Below are 15684 nucleotides of genomic sequence, written 5' to 3' on the forward strand. Positions count from 1 at the left end.
GCACAGGAAGGGAAACAATGGGGCAAGAGTAACCATAATATGCCACTTTCACATGACAAATGTTTTCAAAACCAATGATGGATGTCTCTGCAGGAATCCTGGCACTACATCTTCCAAGCATCCTACTTAAGCAGGCATTTAGTACTTTTCCCGAATCCCTGAACTCAAAGTCTCATTTCTCCTGCTCGCACAGCCTCTTCTTTCCCAGGCATGCAAAACTCATCCCTCCTACAGCAAGCAGCCCGCACCCCTCCTCCGTGACCCCATTCCGCTTTCAAAGGATGGCTGCTGGCTACACACCTGCATTACACACATGTACACACGGGCACACTCATGTACACATCACACACACACACACACACACACACACACAGACTGTGCCCCTGACCCTCAGCACCTTCACTTCTTTGTGGGCACACACTATACCCCCTGGAAACAGAGCTTCCTATAGACATTTCAAGCCTATAAATGCTGTCAGGCATCAGGCTGTGAGTTTCCTTAAACGCGAAGCCTACTCATTACTGCAATTAATTGGCATTGCTGCACTAATCGTAAGCATTCTGCCTGTAATAAAAGTGCAGAGGGAGAGATGGTGGGAGCCGAGCCACGTGCGGGGTTTACAGTGGAGGATACAAGAAAGCCATAGCATTTTCATTTTTTGTAAAGCCAGAATGCACTATTTGATTTATGTTAGCAATTTTCAATCATCTTTTATTAGTGCTAGATTGATTTTCTGTTCATATTTTTTAATGTATTAAAGCATAATAATCTGAATCACTTTCATCTCTGGTCAGCTGATTAAAAACATCACCAACGATTCCTTATTAAGAAGCTTGAATGAGCCCCTCACGAAAACCCCTTCGGATGGGAACAGACGTGTGCTAAATGAAATGGTTATCTCTAAAATGAAGTTGCCTTGAGGATTCAATATCAATTGTCTATGTCTCTGGGTGGTCCACCTTCGGCCACAGGATGGCATGTCTCAGGGAGTTTTCAGAATGGTTCATTCAGCCTTTCATTCTGGCCTCATTCCAGGCAAGTACTTCGAGAAGCCAAGGGTGCAAATGAATTCCATTTCTAATCTGCCTGGCTGTGTGAACTTGTCTCAAATGTGTAAGCTCTCCACACCTCTGTTTCCTCATCTATATAATGAGGACATTGATCGAGATGACTTATATGGGCCTTTTCAGGTCTAAAGCAAATTGATCTAATGAGAGACAAACACCGTCCTAACAGTGCGTTTATCTTTTGCTGGGAAGATGCCATGTGTTTATATCGAACTATAACACAAGGCGATATGTTTTACCTGCTAGAGAAGATATAAAACATGATAAGAATTCAGAAGTGGAAGATGGCTTCTCAGTGGGATAAGCAGAGGGGACTCCATGGAAGAGGGGCATCTGAGTTATGTCCTGGGGGGTGAGTGTTTCACTGACAGACTGAGTGGAAGATGAGACATGCCTTGAGATGGTAACATTGCACTCCTGGGAAAGAGGGAAAGGTAATCTGAAAGGTACAGTGTCTGGAATTACAATGAAAAAGGCCATCTCAAGGAAGAGAGTATTTTAGGGGGCCACATGCTGCCACGAGATCAAGAAGGCTAACCGTTATATCCTGAGGAAACCCTGCTGCAGATAACAGGCCTCTGGTCCTCCTGATGGGCCCTGCCGGGTCTGCCAATGGCCACTGGGAAAACTCCCCACAGTGCTCTTCATGGTGGGAACTGGATTCGTGTTCCCCAAGCCTGTGGTATCTATAAATCTTGCTTATTGTTCTGTGGACAATAAATGCTGCTTTACCAGAAACTCAGAAGTGACACCCAGGAGATGAATGGCAGGCCTCTCACATTTCTCAGACATTTTGGACTGTCTTCCTTTGCTTTCTCTGCCTCACATTCTTTCACTGGCCCTTCTTCTTAACAACAGTTCTGATTCTTGTACCATCTGCCCTGGAGTTGTAGCCTTCCATCTGTCCTTCATAAATTATTCCCATTATCCTGTCTGGTGCTCCTCAAACTCCCCATGAGCCCTGACACAGAGAGTGTTCCTCAATGGAGGAAGATAGATTCTTGAATTTGTTAAACTGCAGTGAAGTAAAATGAGTCTTGAATTTTGAGTTAGAACAGTGAATGTGAGACCTAGATCTTTCTTATTCCACCACCTTCTGTTACAAATATGATCCTTTGTTTACTCATCTGTCAAATGGGCACAATGCTTCTTCCAGACAGGGTATTTGGGAGAGAATCAAATTACATGACAAATACAATTTATTTTGTCAATAATTTAACTGTACAGAGAGAGATAGTCCTTATCATTTTAAAAAAGAGTTAAAAAGAGCCATTCCATAAACAAAGTAACGTATGTGATTTAAAATTATGTGTGCATACTGGGGTGCCTGGGCAGCTCAGTTGGTTGTAATTTCGACACTTGATTTTGTCTCAGGTCATGATCTCGGGGTTGTGAGTCTGCTTGATATTCTCTCTCTTTCTCTTTCCCCCTCTCCCTCTGCTGCACGCTCTCTCTAAATAAAGAAAGAAATAAAATCTTAAAAGAAATTATGTGTACACATTGCATAGCTTCTCTCAAGCAGTGTGGAATTTCCTTTACAGTCAGGGAATGCTGGCCAGTTTCTTTCTTTTTTTTTTTTTTTTTAAAGATTTTATTTATTTATTTGACAGAGAGAGATACAGCGAGAGAGGGAACACAGGCAGGGGGAGTGGGAGAGGGAGAAGCAGGCTTCCCGCCAAGCAGGGAGCCTGATGCTGGGGCTCGATGCTGGAGCTGGATCCCAGGACCCTGGGATCATGACCTGAGCCTGAGGCAGATGCTTAACGACTGAGCCACCCAGGCACCCCTGATGGCCAGTTTCTAACTGAAGTCCGTATATGGTGCTTCTTCATTTATCTTCCTCCATGCATTTTCTACTGGATATGGGATTCCTCCAGTGCTTCTACTGGACATTTGGCTGCAGAGCTCTTTCAAAGTGTGTCCACACCCTGTCCTCTGGCCGAGCGCACCTAGGTGATGGAGGCAATTGAAGGGCCTGTTTGACAACTGAAAGGTCAGTTTGCCCTCCTCGAAAGGAGTGGATCACACTGTGGACAGGATCCCCAGAGAGCGCTTTGCCCTTGCCCCGGATTGTCAGTTGCGTTCAGGCCGGCCCACTCCTCCAAGAAGCAAGAGTATCTTTCTCCAGAAGGCTGCAACTTCTCACTGCAGGTGGCCCACAGCAGGGGCACCAGCCTGCCTCAGTCCACCAGGTCAGCGCTTCTGCTTCCAGACAGGAAGCTTTTCTCCCGCCCGCCTGCCGTCCCTTCCCTGAGAACAGTCTCTCATAGCCTCTCTCACCCAAGGCAGAGCTCCGGTGCCATTTTTGGAGCTTAGAAGTCACTTTGAACCTTTGAGTTCTATGATAGAAGATTCCTCCTTGTCTGAAAGGATACAGGAAGGCAGAAAAAGCCAAGAACATGAGAGAAGAAGGACAACATATTTGTTCAAAACTGAGGATGGGGACAGTGTGGTCGTGGTTATTTGTAGGAATCTGTAGTGGGGTTAAGGTTTTAAAAACCTTTAAAAACCCCCTTCAGGGGCTTGATTGTTCAGGTGAAGGCCCTTTGAAATCACATCACTGCTGGTCTAAAATACATTTGAAAGTGTGAATGTTGGAGGAGGAAAGGGGGAGCCAGAAGCCCACTTGTGCAAATATAGGGACATAAATGACTCAGTTTCCTTTTCCGTGAAGAAGATAATGATGCTGAGTTGCTCTGCTGGCAGATCAGAAATGGGTGGGTGTTGTGTTAATTAACAGCATAAAGAATTGCAAAAGCATAAAAATTTTAGAAGTATCCTGGTGTAGTATGATTTTGGGTGCATTAAACAGCCTGCATATGCCAGTATTTATAAAAGTGAGGGCATCAGAGAAAGCTGGTAGCGGAAAGCAGAAAGAACGTGTACACAGAGCAAGAACAGCTCAGGGCTGAGTAAAGGAATCTAAAGTCGAGCGCCATGCTCGTAAGGTTGACGCATTTTTCCCGATTAAATGAGAGTGAAATACTTTGGATACTTTTGGTGGCAAATAACTTAACCCTTACTAATGGAGGCTTAGAAAATTAGGACATCAAAGGATGTACGGTGTCCAAACGCTCAGCAGCAGTCCCGGCAACCCAGAACCTCACAGTTAGTCTTCATCATGCTTGAGATGCTGGATCTTCATCCCTTGAGTGGGAGGTGACTGCCTTTGTCCATCCTGTGCACCATCAGCTGACTATGGTCAAAGACAGGTTCGGTGGGGGTCTGGAAGAACACACCTCCTTCTTTTTAGTTAGGGAGGGATATCCAGCCCATCTACTGTGTAGTGTGGTCACCCGTGGCTGCAAATTGAAAGACAGGAAAATGAGTATCTGGCATTTTTAGCCTCTGTCATGGGAGGCGGACTCTGCCAGACGAAAAGAAAGGAGGGGAGAATAAAAGAATTTTATACAGATGTCAGCACCTGGCATTTTTGTAAACAATGGACTCATAGATAAAACTCTGGGATTCGTTGGGAACTCTTCACTCTGCAACACCTGAGATAATTGTGCAGCTTCTCTCCAACAGCTGCAATATGCTTGCCTAATTCGTTTGTCCCCAGTCCCTGCCCCAGTGTGTGGTCAGGCTGCCAAGCTTTGGCTTTGCAGTGCTTCCCCCGACCCATGGGTCATCCCCAACTGCAGACCCTCCAGGACATGCATGTGGTGCCTGCCTTGCAGATTGGATTCCTCTATTGTAGCCCTGGTGTGCATCATCACAGGGTATGTGAACGAGGGCTTGGGTACAGCCAGCAGCTTTGCATTCCTGTGAGGTTTACTTGCTTTGCAAAACTGGATATGGTAAAATATGTATATGGCAGCCTTGCAAACCATTACTGAGCCCCTGCTTGGCCCTGAAAGGAATGGGGGCCATTCTATGGAAAAGGAGGCAGAAAGCCTGGTGGGAAATCCATCAGATGTCCAGCAACACTGCCTAACCCATAGGAGTCCATCTGCTTGCACCCTTCTCTTCCAAACCAAGCACCAGTCGCGCCTGTTCAGTAAACCCACTGGCCATTCTCTCTCTCATCTCCTCAAATTGCAAACCAACCACCGCAGCAGCAAAGGTTTCTTCCCTATCAGACCAGCGCAGCATGTGGAAGTCGTTCCTTCTCCTCCCTCTTTCCTGATGAATTTTTCATCATTAAAGGGAAAATGTCATTTTGGTGACAGATATTAGTATGATTGGTGTCAGGAATGAATCTTCCTTCCTCTGTCAGCCTTGCTTCACACAATCCTAAGACAATGTTCTGTTAAAAGGCCACTTCCATTTCAACTCAAGCAGCATTCGAGAAGGGCAGGCTCTGGCTGTGATGGATGGGCTTAGTCAAGGCTGGAGTTGTGCCAGGGAGCGCAGCTGGAGCCTGACCCGTCCACCACCAGGCGAGCCGGAGGAGGTTTCTGGGAAACCCATGTCTTACTTCTGGCTGAATTCTGTTGGGAGCGTGGTCTTAAAAAGGGGAAACCTGCAGCTCTATTTGGTGACAAGGCTTTAAGAGATAGGAGATTTGCCATGATCAGTGGCATATAGAGTGATACAAATCCAAACACTTACATTGGAGAGCTGACCTAGAAATGGGAATTTTTGTTTTCTTTCAGCAGAAATGTAGGCCAACCTCTCTAGGTGTTTTTCTAGGTGCAGATCTGAGCCTTGCATGAGCTGGAGGTAATAATATGTTCCCCTCTACATCGTGCCTCATCCGATGCTCTGCATAGAATAACCTTTCGGAACTCATTTAGAGCTCAATTTCCTCACAAGTGAAATAAAGATAATAGTGCCTAGTCTATCTCTCTCAATTACTGAGAGATCAGTTCAATCCAATGAACTCATACTCTGGGCCACAGACTTTGCCAGGCCTTGGGGTGGTATGAAATGAACAAGAAATTGTACCTGCCTTCAGGGAGCTTAGATGAGTTCAGACAAATATATGGTCAACTTTAATCAAACCATACACACACACACACACACACACACACACACACACACACACACACATTCATTCTGCAAAGGGTTTGATTTTTAACTAAAGGGGAGAAGGGCAGAGGGAACATCAGTAAAAGCAATTTTTCATGAAGGAAATGGAATTTTAGCTGCTCCTTGAAGTCTGAGTGGGATTTAGAAAACTGTGAACAGAAGAGAAGGGAATTCTGGCAGAGCCAAATAGTCAAGTGTCTGAGATACATAGAGAAGCTGAAGAGTCAAGGGATGATGGATGAAAATAGAGGTGGGACCGCAACATGGACTAAGCCTAGAAAGTTGGCTTGGGATACTTCTAAGGGCCTTGACTGCCAAACTTGGGAACTTGAGCTATATGTCATAGGCAGGGAAACACCAGAATTTTATGTACAGGTAACAAACATTACTGAGCTATGCTTTAGAAAGATAGAACTAGCTTTGGGTACAGAACTATTTATATCAGGAGCTGTCTGCTTTTCCTGACCTAAATCTTATTTTTAAAGTATTTTGTCATATCCTTATTACTATGCAAAATTAAGTTCATGGATACAATAAGTTACCTATATGCTTACTTTAAAAAATGACCTGTATAATGTCCTAAATGGATCTATGAGAGAAATAAATAGAAAGTGGTTGATAATCAAATAAGTGTAAAATACATCTTTAAGCCAGCAATACCATAGGATGTGATGAAATGTAGATGCCTGTGTCCCTATATAGACTCTCCATGAATGTGATGGTTACAATACAGAAAAGGGGGGCAGAATTGGTGACTCAGATCCCAGGAGAAGCAATGCCAGATTGTGAGATTTTTCAAACTGGTGGTTGTTCAAACTGATGAACAAATCAAAGCACACTCTTCTCTGAGCTTACAGGTAGTTTCATTCCTGGAGGATTAAGGAGCATTAAAACTTCACAAAAATGTTCTGTTTATATAGCAAATGGAGTACATCCTAGGCTTAGATTTAAAAAAAAAAGAAAGAAAAAGGGAAAAAAGAGGTTTCACTCACCTCAGTGCTTGGCGGGCACTCGACATCTGTGACTGAATATCCTGTGCATCACTGAGTGTCCAGGCTCCTGGGCCCCCATGCACTAAGTGGCAGGACTGTCTCCATAATTATGGTGACAGCCAATCTCCCCAACCCCCAAACTTTTTACCACCCCCCAAGGAGTCTACCCTGTCCCTGTGAGAAAGCATTGGTTTAGGTAGAAGCAGGGTTGGGGGAAGAGAGATGAGTTAAGATTTAATTAAAATAGTAGAGGAAAGAAATGAGGGCAGCCTTAGTGGTTAGTGGAGTCCGGAAACGAGGAAAAAATGCAGGAGACGTGCGCACACACAGGTAAGATAAGGGGTGTCAATGTCCCCGGTAAAGTTTAAAGCGCTATGCAAATATTTTTGCTGTTAGAGCTAAATGTCATTATATCCACTTCACAGAAAGGAAATCTGAAGCGCTAAAATGGTGCAGTGACTTTTCCAAAGACATAGAACAGGTCAGGAATTGCATTAGACACCGAATACCTCAGGCCTACATTTTCACCATAATTACTAATGCAAAGGAGCTTCCACTCAGTGTGGAGAATTTTAAGCAGAGAACTGGAACAGAGCTAATACAAAGATGGAAACAACTTGTGGAAACAGTCAAATTCCAAGGGCTCTATTTAGCACCTCCTTATATCATGAAATGCCTGGGAAACTAGGATTCCAAACAACAATCGAGATTCTACCATCCAACAACTTCCATGTTTGCTTATGCCTCTAAATATTCATCAGTAACATTTAAGACAAAGGAAAGAGATAATTACAAGGGGAGTTTTTTTTTTTTCAAGATATTAAAGGTTAACAGGATTCTTGGCATTTGTGTCCTGTCAATTTCCATGTAATTATGCTCAATTCCCAGAATTCAGAGTCAGTTGTGCCTGTTAATGCTTAAAGATTGTATCCTTGGAAAATAATTTATAAGATCGTTTCTCAAAATTTTCAGGTTCAAACCAAGCACTCTGGCTAATATTCTGATTATTATTACTGTTATTCTTGCATGGAGTGTGCTAGGAGGTCATAAGCTGGTTGTAGGGATTAGAGTGGATTTTTTATGAGTGTGGTGAGTTAGCTTTCCCAAGAGCAAAAGGAATGCACTGAAAATATTTATAAAATCTGATTTATAAACTTCTCTTATTTTGGTCTGATAAATAACAAGAACATGGAAAGGGCACCTCAGTTCCTTGGAACTCTACTGCCCCTTGAAGAAAGAAAGGGGTCTGATAGAGATGTCTGTGTAGGGGAAGGAACAACTAAATGGCTTCATGGAAAAATACTGAGACTTTCAAGTCTAGATGTTTTTACATGTTTATTCATTCAATCTTCCATCTTACACTGATTTATTACTGCCTATATTTTACCTCATTCTGTGTTGAGATAGAGTGATTATGAATAGGACATTGTCTACTTTTCTGTTCTCTTGTAATCTTGCACATTTCCTTTGTAATACGTATTCCACTTGTGATTCATTGATTATCTGTACAATTATTTCTAATGTTCATCTTTGCAGCAGACTGTAGCTTTGGGGGCTGGACCAAGAGCCTGACAGTCTCTGTTGTATCACACCACCTACTTAGCACAGACCCGTGGCATAAGTGTGAGAAGCCTGCTTTCACCCCAGCTGGACAATCGGAAACAATCTTTCCAACTAACTTATTTAAACCTTGATTTGGGGGAAATTTTTCTAGAGCCCTGCTGGTCTTGGGTTTCCCATATCTCCGGAGCACTGGGACCCCATGCATATTTTTCAGCTGTGTCTTCGTGAAATGAAAGTGACTAACAGTGCTTCCCAAATGAAGTTATAGTGAAGCAAACCAGGGGGGACACAAGATAGGCACCCAGCTTGTGTCATGTGCACCCTATCTTTATACACAGCCCAGAGTATTATCTACTGTTTTGGACTATGGCTTTCACAATGATCTTTCACTGCAGTGAAAAATGAAGAGTTATATGTAAAACTGATTCCTCCTCATCATATCCTGGAGAGTAGCTGACATAGGGAAGTGATGAGGTGGAGAAAAAAGGCCACGGGACCAAGAGTTTAAAGACACATATTGTAACTCAGTTCTGGTTGTGCGAAGTTGAGCCTTTAGAAGGAAGGAGTCAAGGAGCCTGGAGTCTATCTGGAAACAATGCTCAAGGAGAGAGTGAGGCAGGTAGAGCAGGTGTCTCAAGACGTTAAGAATAGAAGTCAGGAGTCAGACATGGAGGACATAGCAACCGGAGAGGAGGATAAGAGCAGAAGGCAGTCCTACGAACTCTGCCCAAAGGAGGCTTTCCCCTGCTCAGGGTTCATTTTGCACACAAACCACACACATATTTTCCTACAGCATTTCAAACATGCTCCTACTGAGTATACACAAATATGCTAGAATGGGTGTGCTGTAAGGTGTGGAGGGGGGGAGAGGACAAGCATGATTCCATTATCTCTAGCGATGTGCACAGCAGAATCACTGAGTAGAAGGGAACATGACATTAGAAAGATCATACCAGGTCGCATCAATTCAGATGTCCTAGTTACCTGTTTCGGACCGTGGCAGTTTTGCATGGGAATCCTCCTTCAAAGGTTAGAGATATACATCAGACACCCCTAACCTAATAAACCCGTATACATCTGTTACCCATTAATTTATCCCAGCCTTCCCTTATCCTATTTAGATACTATTTCTGCCTGTATAACCTTTTATACAGACATGCTTGTCATTATCTTTAAACTTCCAGCTTTCCATTTCTTGGGGTGCTTTGTTTTTTTTAATTTCTAGCTAGAGTTTGGTCTTGAAGTCATGTCCATCCTATCTTTATACTTCATGAATACCAAATGCCTTCATCTTCTTACTGTTTCTTCAGTGGAAGTCCCTGCCAGAAAATCTTTTTAATTTTTGAATTTTTCCCAGCTGTACTAGTCAATTTCACCAAATACTTATAAGAAACCTATTAAGTGCCAAGTATTGTGTTATGCCTCAGGAATATAACAGAGGGAAAGACAGCATTTAAATGATTAAAAGGATTGTGAATGCTACAACTACTGATGCAATGAGCATTTACCCTCTTCAAATGGAAGAGTTAAAGTCAGGTCTTTGGAAGAAGTTAGAACTTACAAGGATGAATAGAACTTAGCCAGGGAAATGCAGGGGCAGTATCCTAGGCAGGAATGCATCCTGTGCAAAAGCCCAGAGTTGAGAATGAGGAACCTGTGAGGGATCAAAATAAGAACAAATTAAAATAAAGACTGATGTGACTGTATAAAGGAAGACGTGACAGGAGAAAAAGGTTAAAACAGAAGCCATGTCATGAGGTTCTCGGAAACCACATCAAAGATGTGGGGCTTTGGGGCACCTGGGTGGCTCAGTTGGTTAAGCCTCTGGCTCTTGATTTTGGCTCAGGTCCTGATCTCAGGGTCCTGGGATCGAGCCCTGTGTCGGGCTCTATCCTCAGTGCAGAGTCTGCTTGTCCCTCTCCCTCCACTCCTCCCCCCAACTTGTGCTCTCTCTTTCTCTCAAATAAATAAATAAATAAATAAAATCTTAAAAAAAAAAAAAAAGATGTGGGGCTCTACTCAAATTACTGCATGGAGCCACAGAGGATTGAATCAGCAGAGTGACGTGGTCAGATTTTCAGGAAAACTTTATTTCCCATTTTTAGCTTGAAATAGATCTGACAAGAGCAGCTGAAAGAAATCCATGTAAGAGAGAGGCTCACCATTCCAGAGAAGACAATAAGGAGGGAGGATGTCCTAGGCTGGCGCTGGGCAGCTGAGTTTGAGCGAGGTGGCCAGATATGAAAGATATTTCGATGAAGAAGCCACAAGAGAAGGATTGATTGGATTATGTGACTGGGCAGCGGTGAGGGAGAAGAGATTGGAAGTGACTCCTGATGTCTGACTTCAGAAATCGGGCACGGGAGGTTCCTTTGTTATTTGTGAGCTACAATCATAGCTATTAGAAGTAATATTTGAAGAATTTTCACACAGTAATTTTAAGGAAAGGTAATATCTCTTTCTTCATTTCTATTTTTCCCAATATGCTTCTAATAGCTTTCATAAAATATGTGACTCAACTTTTTTTTTTTTTTTTTTTGGCAAAATACCCTGATATTTGCAGACGACATTCCACAGTATCATACTCCAAAATGTGTTGTAGGGATCATAGCTTGGGAGTCCTTGGCCATGACTATTTCCAATGTGTTTTTTTCTGGGTTGTAGAAGAATAATCACTAGCCACTGTTTGTGGCATCTGCACTGCATGCCAAGGTTTCCCAGATACCATCTCATTTAACCCTCACAGCAAGTATATGGGGTAGGTGATATTCATATTTAATAGAGGAGGAAATTGAGGCTCTGAGAGGTAAGAAAATCATCCAAGGTGAACCTAGCAATTTGAAGAGCTCAGCCTGCAAGCCAAAGCCATTTACCCCAACATCCACTCCTGATGGCTGTTCCTAATTCCACTGCCCAGAGTCCAGCATCTTAGAAGTACACTTTTTATTTATTTATTTATTTATTTATTTATTTATTTATTTATTTATTGAGGGTGAGCGGAGGGGCAAAGGGAGAGGGAGAAAGAGAATCTTAAGCAGGCTCCCAAGTCCAGGTCAGAGCCTGACGTGGGGCTCCAGCTCACAACCCTGAGATCATGACCTGAGCTGAAATTAGGAGTTGGTCACTTAAGTGACTGAGCCACCCAGGCACCCCTTAGAAGCACACTTCAGATGTTTTCTCCTAAAATATGTTGTATTGGATTTGCCCACTTCTCTGCACACTCACATAACTTTGTGGATTGTTTGCAGCTCATCCATGTCACCTGCAGATTTAATCACTTAAGGGAACTTAATATCTTCTGCAAAGTTGGTCGAGTTCTCTATGAATTCCCTTTGACCTCATTGATAAAAATATCACATTAAGGAATCTAGAATTAATACTTCTCCACATAGAAACATGCCAATCTCTTCTTGATTTGTGCCTTAGCTTTAAGTTAATTCTCCACCTTTGAAAAAGAAGATCGTCTCCTCATTACCTACTTTGTTTTTAAGGCATCTTTGATCTTGACACCTTGTCAAAACTGTTGTGAAAACTTAGGTAAATTATTTTCACGTGTTATCCCTTATTCACATGTACACTCAAAACATTTGTCCATTCTTTTTCCCCCAGGTTCAATGCTACCTGGGCACCAGTTAAGTCCATTCCTCCAAACCACTCACAAGTTGCTCTTTTTCACTACCTGCAGCACCCCTTGGGAGATTTTGGCAAACCAGAGGAAGAAGGTGTACAAAAGGTTTAGGGAAACCATTTCTTTCCAGGAGGCAAAGCCCACATCCACTCTCAGGTTAGGAGGAATGAGATGTTCTCACTGTAGACTTCATTGTTTCCTTGTGAAAGTTCTCAAACTCCTAATGGTAATGCATAAAGATGGGCAGATAAGGTGAAAGTCAGGATGATGCAGAAGCCTACAGAAATGTGTCCAATTATTTCTTGAATTTCTAAGACTAAATAAAATAGAATAAAGATGCTTTGAATGTGGAGGATTTTTTTTTAACTGAAGACACTATACGGATGGTGTGGTGTCTTTAGACTAACTTGACAGCGACTGAAGTAAAGAAGGAAAAAGGAAGTGGGATGGTTTGTGTATTAGCTGAGTTAGACACCCAAAGAAGCATGGCTTCTGTAGGCAGTGCAAATGCAAGCCTTCCTCAAGTAAATACTTCAGAATGCATTTAGTCCTCTTAAAAATATGTGGGATGGCTTCCAATCTGCCCACCTTTTCCTCATCCATGTCCCCATATTCCCCTACTTACCCATGTCCTTCTCTGGCTCCATCCCTCTCCCCACCACCACCTCCTCTCCGGGCACCTGCAAGGCAAACAGTGAGCACCTCACAAATTGAACTCAGGGATCTACACCTTTAGAAACCTTTGGGTGAATTATTTTAATCTCCATCACGTCCCACTCCTTGAGGAAAGTTAACTCAGCTTGAACACTAACCCATCTGATTAGGTGTTTCTTTTTAATCCACATGTTGTACTAGTAAAAGCACTTGCTGAAACCAGTGAGTGAGTGAGGGAGTGTGTGCATGTGTGTGTGTGATGTAGCAATGCTGTAAATGTGTTCCAATCAAAGCAAAATAACATCCCAGAAGTTCAGCCAGGACCACATGTATAATAAAAAATATTGATTGATCTCAGGGATAGCAAAGATCAGTTCTACCCAATTACACTCTCACTGCCCCTTCTAAAGCAGTGTGACTCAGGGATTATTTCACAGCTCTTAGTCTTTTATATACAGCTGTTATTATAAAATGGTCTTTGTGACACATAAGATACGTATAACATTTATATATGTATATTTGCATACATATATGCGTGTATGTAGAATTTGCTAAGTATCCTAAACGGTTATCCTAAGAAACTCAGGAGAGATTGAGACAAAAACACAGCACAATGAATCTCATACATGAGGTCCAAGAGGAAAAAAAAATTGCTAACAGAAAGGAAAGAAAGTGAGAGAGAGGAATTAAAAATAAAAAGAAGAAGAGGGAGAGAGAAAAAGGGAACACACAAGCTCTTAAGGCAGAGATGGGGAAAAATAGGCCCCCCAAATGTAAAAACACACAGGGTATAAAACTTACTAGTTGAGTTGACCTCTAAGACCCTTCCAACCATGATATTCTAATAGTCTTAGTCTTAAAAGGATGGCTTAAATATTCTCTTTTATGGGTGGATGCCTAGCATAGACTATGATCTAAATAGCCATGTCCCAGCTAGGCTTTAGGGGAAGATTCCCAAATGGGCAATTAATTTAGATTTAATAGGACAGTTACTGTAAGTTTAAATAAATGCCAGTTAAATATTAACAGCGTATTTATTGAAGATTAACATTGCTGGTTGCATTGTGGGATTTTCTTTTCCTTAAAGAAATCCTTTATTGGAAGACTTTTAATCATCTTGGCTCTGCCATCAGCTTACCTTAGATGCAGGGCAGCTCTTTTTATTGCTTTGTTCAAACAGCACTCTGAATTGTGAAGTGCATACCTTGGTGCAGGAGAGAGTGGAAGGACATGAGGAGGAGGGCTTTTTCTCTACAGAACGACTGATAAGTGAATATGAAGGAGAAAGTGCTTTTGAGGATAGTGTCAAGAAGCATTAAAACTATAGCTTATGAGAGTTAGAAGGGCCCTTGGAAGTCACCTAAACCAAACTCTTCCTTTAGAAGCAAAGCGGAAGCAACTTGAGCACCCACATGCAGCCAGCAGGCGGCCAGTGATACCCTGGACCCCTCAGGCCCTACTGTGGAGCCACCACCTTACTCTAGGGGTTAACTTTTAAGAGGGCATTAGCCCCTTTAGATGCATTAGGAGGCATAAAATCTTCTCAAAGACCCATATATCATGAAGATGCTGGTTCTTTTGACAACTAAAAATTAAGAAAAAGAAACTAAGAATTCAAAAAAGCACCTTATCTAAGGTGACCTAATGATGGCCTGAGTTGAGACTAGAACCCAGATCTTTTGGTTTACAAAATTATACTTATATAATGTCACCTCCAGTAAAAAGTACAACTGAAACTGTTCTGAGCAAATTTTTGTCTCTTCTGTTGCTGCTCTTGGCTGGCAAACAAGGAGTAAAACCACTAAAGAAAATGCAGAGGAAAGGTTAAAGAGAGAAATGAGTAAAAGGCAATTGTTTGGGAGAATAGAATTCAGGGGTAGATGCAAGCCAGTTTCCTCTGACAGTAAACTTGGGGTGTTAAGTTCCAAGTTGGGGGCTGGTGAGATTGTCATTCAGAGGGCTCTTTCTCTATGAGAAGTCCCAACCCGACTCTGGCGTGGCTGCATCTCATGACCATCAGAACTGGTGTCCGTCTATGCAGGTAGATGGATGTCTGCATGGACCCCTCGCTCCCTTCTACAGAGGTAATGAGGCTAATCCTGAAGCACTGTTCTGGGGGGTTCTACGGTAGGAATTAGGAAAGATGAGGCAAGCACAGGCTATTATTGTCAAATGATGAGTCTAAGATCTAGACCTGAGGAGGCTTTGAGTTCAGCCATCAGGCACACAGGAACAAAGAAGGGCATAAAGGTTCCTGGAAGGAGTGGAAGGAGGTGAAGGAAGTAGGAGCAGATTGTTCACTTAATGATGGGATGGAGGTGTCTCATCTTTGTTCAGGTTTTTTTCACTACGTTTCAGTTATATGTGGGAACGCAACAGATCAAAGTTCCCAGGCTGCCACACGAAGAGCAAGCCCTATCCCGTTTCTCAAGCACAGGCTGTTTCCCACAGGCTTATATCCTGTGTGCTTTTGTAGAACACCGATGCTGAGACACTCTGGTGGGAGCTGGAGGGGCACCCTCTTCCTGTCCTGGTTTGAAGGCTAAGCTACTTCCCTTTTATGACCATGTCTCAGCAGGAAGTGTCTGCTGTTTTGTAATGAAACCTCTCAGGATCTGTACGCTGGTGGTGTTCACAGGCCTGTGCTCAGTGGGCTGTCCCTGGGTTCTCTGAAGATCAGGCCCTAGCGCTCCTCTGTCCCTGCTGGTCCCGGCACAGTGGCGCCCGCATTTCCCCCCCCGCCGTGTGTGTGATAGGCCTTTGCTGAGCTCTTTACATCTACTGTCTTATTTCCTCCTCACACCAC

At 42.9% G+C, this 15684-nt stretch overlaps 1 protein-coding gene across 6 annotated transcripts in view; it reads left to right on the top strand.

Moving 5' to 3' along the window:
• The window catches only part of NTM (neurotrimin), a 953201-nt gene that overhangs the window by 534073 nt on the left and 403444 nt on the right, over positions 1–15684 (top strand). The gene's annotated exons all lie outside the window — the stretch shown is intronic.

This window comes from Phoca vitulina, unplaced genomic scaffold (genome assembly GCF_004348235.1).
Source record: "Phoca vitulina isolate PV1807 unplaced genomic scaffold, GSC_HSeal_1.0 scaffold34, whole genome shotgun sequence".
Lineage (NCBI taxonomy): Eukaryota > Metazoa > Chordata > Mammalia > Carnivora > Phocidae > Phoca > Phoca vitulina.